This window comes from Hermetia illucens, chromosome 5, assembly GCF_905115235.1.
Source record: "Hermetia illucens chromosome 5, iHerIll2.2.curated.20191125, whole genome shotgun sequence".
Taxonomy (NCBI): Eukaryota; Metazoa; Arthropoda; class Insecta; order Diptera; family Stratiomyidae; genus Hermetia; species Hermetia illucens.
This window is the reverse complement of record NC_051853.1, coordinates 43,894,032-43,901,042: the sequence shown is the minus strand read 5'-3', so window position 1 is coordinate 43,901,042 and position 7,011 is coordinate 43,894,032.

Here is a 7,011-nt window from a genome sequence, read left to right as displayed (position 1 = left end):
TCGTGAACTGTCATATTGAAGGTGATTGAATCCTGGATTGGGAAAGAAAATTTGCTAACTTAGCCAATATTCAATCCTGGGACTGTGTAATTTGATAAGTGACGGTTATCTAATGGTTTTATGCGAAACCAAAATTATCAGTTTATTGCTTTGAGTTTAAGGGGGTGTCCCCATATATACGAGTTTTTTTCAGTATATAGTCATATGGGGTGTCAAATGAAATTAAATCAATTCTGCGAAGAAAAACTCTGCGTACACCTCACGTCATTTAGTTTTCAATATTAAAAAAGCCAAGCGAAACAAACGTTTTCCAGGTTTTGCTTCGGCTATCGATTAAGTATCACACTATCATTCCTACCTAGACCACTTCCTAATTAGCAGTAATCTAACTGTTATTCCTAACTCGAGCACCTTTCCCTTCCTCAAAACAGTCCGCAACATCAGCGACCAGGATGCCATAATCCTAAACATCAAACTCCCAGACAGTCTTTCGGTCCACCCTACCTTCAGTTCCCGAATTCCAGCGTGCAAACTGGAATCACATCAACCTGGACCTCAAAACTAAACTTCAACCTCTCCTACTCCCATCCAACAGTACAGTTCCCAACGACACCATTGACCAAACGGTCCGTCAATACATCGAAGCAATACGGAATTTTTGTGACGAACTGATCCCATCCCGTCCCTTAAACTACCACAACCTCATTACCCTCCCCGATGACATCCTAACCGACATTCAGTATGAAAAGACCCTCAGGCGGAGACTATTTAGAAATAGAAGCTCTCCGCAATCCTCTCACCATCTTTCCGAAATCCGCAAACTGGACAGGTCCATCCGCGAAAGAATCATCACCCTCTACCCCCAAAATCTCCACAACCGCCTCTCCAACACCGAACTGAACTCAGGAAAACCTGCCCGCGTTTAGGCAAATCTGTCCAACAAAATGCGGTCCTACCCCAAAACATTCCCCCACAGAAAAAGTGAATGTCCTCGCTTACCACTTCCTCCAGGCACACCATTGCAACCTCCACTTCCGTAAACCTCTCCTCTTCCACCCTGCCTTCCTCGTTCCGCAACCTACACAAAATCCCTTTACCCAAGCTTTCGCCGACCCAAATCAACGCGAAAATATCCTCCCCATCTCCATTGTCAGTCCAGACTCCGTCAGGGCGTCCATCGCCGTCTCAAAAAATAAAAAATCGGTAGGACTTGACAAAATCCCCTCCATCGTCTTCAAAAAATGCGCCCCTAGAATTGCTCCCATCAGGTCCTCCATCATAAACCATTGCCTCATCAACGCCTACTTTCCAACAGATTGGAAGAGTGCTCGGGTAGTTCCAGAAAAGAATCAGAATCCTCTAAATCCCGAGCGGATCATAAAAGTCATCATCGGCGAGCACTATGACTCCAATCATTCACTTCCTCAGTTTCAATTCGCCAACCGACCCAAACACTCGGTTGAGCATGCACTCCTCGTGCTCAAATCGGACGTCCTCGTGGGCCTCAATCGGAACACGCGGACCTTAACCTGTCTCCTAGACATAAAGAATGCTTTCGACTCCGTATGGCAATACGGACTCGCTTATAAGCATTCCGAAGTCCTCCATTTCCATCCGCACCTCTGCAAGCCAATTCTTAGCTTTCTTGACGGGCGGAAGTCCAACTCCAAGAACATCTCTCTTCTCCCTATTCACGTCCGACTGGCATTCTTCAGGGATCAGTCCTCTCCGCTACCTTCTTCTCCCTGTTCACCGCAGACCAACCCAAACCAACCTCACACCCAATTCCAATCCGAATCCTCCAATACGTGGATGACCTCTTCCTCTACACCTCCACCAGAAATATCCCTGCCGGTGAAGCCCGTTTGAATTCCTATCTGGACGTGCTCTACCGGTAATTCACGCGCTGGAAATTATCCTTGAATCCGCAGAAATGCGAGACTATCGTATTCTGCGGTAAAGCAAAAATAAGGAGCGACATATTAACCCTATCCCTGAAAATTCACTACGCTACAATCCCAACCGTAAATGTGACCTTGAGGTGACTATGAATTCCCGAATATCCTTCCATTTATCACGAAGGCACTAAGCCAAGCAATTGGTGCCTTCAAATCTCTTTATTCAATCCTGAAATACAGCAGCTCAACACCTCCGAAAGTCAAACTGTTTTGCTACAAGTAGCTTCCGAAAGTCAAACTGTTTTGCTACAAGTAGCTTATCCGTCGGCTTTATCTTCTGCTCCGACAATTACCCTACCCAATTCGAACAACTACGTCTCAAAGAATGAAGAATTCCACACCACTGTTCCAACACCTACAAAAACGAAGACAGCTCCAAATACATCTCCAAACAGATCCTCTACAACTGGTGTCAAACGCCCCGCATCGGCGCCGTCCTAGCCCGTCATGCCCCCAACTTCCTCACTAAATGTCAAACCCATCCTAATCCCTTTATCTCCCAGGCCATGCAGATCGAGATCGTCGAAGAGAACCTTCTACGAACTCATCTGTTCACTCAAATTCTTTTATCTCTCCATACCTTCTTTTTGACATCGACGACAGACCCTACTACCCCTCATCCCAATTTTCAAAACCCACCCATCCTCAGCGCCACTCCTAGCTCCTTTCCCAAATCCTCCCTCCCTTCAAATCAACAGTTCTCTTCGAAAAGCCGTTCTGGTCGTTCATCGATGTTGTCCTGGAGAGAAAGGCATATGCTAGATAATCACGCCTAAAGTAAACCGCCTTTCTACTTGAAATACTCTCTCAGCATACTATCGGCTTTATCAGCGATCGGAATAGACTTATTCAGAGGAGGAAACAGGCGTTTCACAGAAACTATAACAGATGCAACACCGTCTATCTCATCGGCCATCGATAATTTCTCCTACGAACCAGTTTAACATATCTAATCGCGCAATGCGTTCCTTCCTCGAACCAGGTCCGCATGTCTTCAAAATGGTCAACTGCTTTTCAGGACGAAAGTGACGATCTTTCAATCTTAATTCAATTCCCCTAAAACCGCTAAATTCTTTCTACCTCTAATAAAATAGCATGCATGCTCTGAACTTAACAGCTTCCTCTTCGAACCCAGAGCTAGTCCTAACTCGGCTTGCAACCAGACGTTGACCAATGTTGTAGGTATGGGACTCCTTGGACTTCAAGAATCGTATCTCACACAGTTTTTCACCGACCACTGACATGACTCCATTTCCGAGCACGTTGTCCTCAACAATACAAAATCATTCGGGCCCGACGGCATTTCTAACTTCGTCCTGTGCAAATGTGCCTTCACCATTTGATTCGCCAGCTTGCGAGAGTGCACTACACATATCCTTCCCCAAAAAAGCTACTTCGCCGAGATAAAGGACTTTCAACCTGTCTCTCTCCTCTCCAATGTCAGTAAAGCATTCGAGCACCTGAAATTAAAGCGTCTATCTGCTTTCTGTACTCCTTTGATCCCCTGCCGCTAGTGTGGGCTCGAAAATCGTTGTTCGAGTGAACATGCATTCCTATTTCTGCAGGAGCAGGTATAAAATCAAGTAGAGAATAGGCACTGTACAATCGTCAGCTGCCTTGACCTGGAAAGGGCGTTCGATTTAGTGTGGATGCAACGCAGTGACTTATGCAACGCAATTGCCCCCTGTCGCTCTTCAGAATCCTCGCACACTTCCTTCATCATCCTTTCATGTTTGCATTAGTTCGCAACGCTTGACGCACTTTTTAATCAACGGTGGTGTTTGCCAAGGTTCCATTATCGGTCCTAAGTTTTTCAACTTCTATCTTCGCGATATCTTAATAGAGCCGAAGCCTCTTCCAGGCCATTACAAGTCAAAAATACGGGAGGACCGTTATTCGCGGACGACCCAATCCTTTATGCGAGCGGCCCCTGGCAGACTCTAGTCAAACCCTGTCTTGAATTTTTAATTGACAATTCTTCAACAAATGAGCTTTGACGCTTCTAAGTTGGAAGTAATCTGCTTTAGAAACCCTAGTTGTAAAGCTAGGCTCAAACTATTGATTACATGAAGGAGCGTTTTTCACCTGTTGCAACTTTCGGTCACGCTGTTCACAGGGCAGAGGTGAGCAGCGTCTGATGATTGGCCCTTCCCTAGACAAAACCGTTCGTCCCTCTTTTTGAATGCTTGGGTTCTATGCCTTAAACGAGGGGTTCGTGGACCGGCTATTTTTTCTTACAATGATGCAACATGGTGGTTAAAACAAGTCTACCATATCATTGTCTGTCGTAACTGTCTAACCTTAAGGGATGTCATGTGGATGCAAAAACCCCTTGGAATCGAATTCATTATAATCATTGCTATATGGACACTGCGAATGTCATCCATTTTAACTTCCAGAAGAGACTACTAGACACGTATTACGAAAACTGCCACACACGTCCAAGCTGCGCACTGGTCGTCTTGAAACTGCTGGTATAGGTGACTAGAACCATGCCGAACACGATGGCATGTAGTGTTACCATCTCACCTAACTCAGACTCCTCCATGCGACCTCTCCTCAAGGGTAACTATCTAACTGACCGTAGCAGATGAGCTTTTCCGATTCCGGCTTCTACTGTGCAAATGCATCTTAAAATATAGGAAACTCGAGTAGAAATTTTATAATAACAAAATGTTCCACTAGCAGTCCGACAGTATCCAAAAAGCATCTCGACTTGGCAGGTTCACCCGCACCCCTTGACCAAAAGAGCCGCAACCACAAATAGTATCTTCCCGAAAAGAAATACGTGGCAGGGCTTTCGCTCCGCCTGGACGACAACTCCCTGGTCACGGCACACCCGTCAATCCCCTCCTTTAAACCCTCTTCCTACATATCAGCTCAATCTTTAACTACCAGGAACAAACTGGATGTGGCAGACATGCAGATGGTATTGATTTGAATAAAGTTTTATTTTACACAAAACCTTGAAAATTTGCAAAGAAGTATCGACCTAACAATCTACAATTCACTGATTCAGCAATCCTATGCTACGGCAACAAGATCTGGATGATGAATCAGGCCGGAAAGAAGGCAACCAATACCTTTGAACGGCGGGTCCTCAGGTGAAGCTTGCGCTTAATCACATAGAGTGGACAAGGTTGACGACAGAAGTATTATAAAACGCTCTCTGAAAAACAAAATAGAAGACAGACGGCAGATGGGAAAGCCTCGAAACATATAGGAGAGCTCGATTACAATCCAAGGTAAACGCTGTTCGAAGGAGGCGGTTGTGCAACCGGGAAAAAAGGAGACGAAGATTTCGGGAGGTCATTGGACTGTAATGCTATGCAAGACAAAGAAATAGGAGCAACGCATCATTCAAGGCCTCAATTCTTTAAAAAGTTTTGTATAAAATATTTTTTCACCAAATATAGTCATGTGGGGTATCAAATGAAAGGTCCAGAAGTACTTTTCAAGGCCGGCCTCATTTCTGACATTTAATGCAAAGGAGGGGGGGGGGCTGCCTGATGTAACAGCGTTGCAAGAGATACGCTGGACAGGGACCGGTTTCCTGGAAAAGAGCCACTACGCCATATATTTAGCGGCCATCCAGTAAATCATGTGCTCGGAGTAGCTTTCTTAGTCAACTAAAAAATGAAACCTGCTGTTATCGGCTTTGAAAATATAAGCGAAAGGCTATGCACTCTGCGCTTGTGAGGCAAGTTCAGAAATATAAGCCTCATAAACGTTCACGCCGCTAGAGAGGAGACTGCAGAGTCGGAAAAGGATACCTTATACGAGGCAGTTGAGCGGGCCCTCGAAACCTGTCCCAATTATGATATCAAAATCATATTTAGAGATTTTAACAGTCAAGTCAGCCCATATTCAGGGGATACGTCAGCTCCCACAGCTTACATAAGAATATCAATGCTAACGGACTGCGGATTATTCAGTTAGCAGTATCGCACGAAATTGTCGTTAGAAGTATCTGGTTTGCACGGAAAGCGGTCCACAAACATATGAGGTCTTCGACGGGACTACTTTCAATCAAATTGACCACGTGTTGATTCAAAGCCGCCACCTATCAACTTTTATCAATGTCAGATCATATAGGGGGGGGGGGCAATATAAACTCGGAGCATTAGATTCTAAATGATCTTTACAATGATAAGAACGTTATCATTGATACGGCCACAAACATACTCGGCTCCAGTCGCAAAAAAAGTCGGAACGGCTGGTTCGATGATGAATGTAAGCTAGCAACGGAAAGAAAGAATATCGCGTACTGAGTAATGTTGCATTCTCGCGTTCTTACGCGGGCTCGCGCGAAAACTTATCACGAACTCCGTCGAGCGGAGAAGCGACTCCACAGACGGAAAAAGGAAGCCTCGCAGAGCAAACAGGTCTGTGAACTCAAAAAGTACAGGGAGCAACAGCACCAGGCGCGCAAGTTCTACCAAGAAGTTAGCAGGATGAAGCCTTATACACCTCGATGCTCATCCTGCCGAGACAAAGAGGGAAATCTGATTTCTAACAGAATGGGCATATTGGAGCGATGAGTTGAGTACTTTGATGAACTACCCAACAACCAAAATATCGGCGAGTTGGAGGTCCCGTCAACTGAAGACGACGGGCAAATACTGCCACCACCAAGAATAGAAGAAACAGTTCGTGCAATCTACCGGCTTAAAAATCATAAGTCGCCAGGAGCCGATAGAATTACAGCCGAATTGGTTAAATATGGAGGCGACCAATTACATCAAGTGGTTCATCAACTTATGCTCAAGGTGTAGGACAGCAAATCAATGCCTGACGACTGGCAACGAGGCATTATCTGTCCCATACAAGTGTCCGGATAGCAGAGTGGTTGGAGCACAAAATCGCAGTTCAAATCTCACTGGTGGCAATGGGATTTGAATCGTGATTTGACGTTGGATACCAGTCCATGGATCCCTAGTTTGGAGCGTAGCACCCCAAGCATTAAAAATCGAAAAAATCAAAAATTGACTGACGGTTTCGTCGTGTTATCCGCCGCTGGACGTTTTCCAGGTCGGTCTTCGTCCACGGCAAT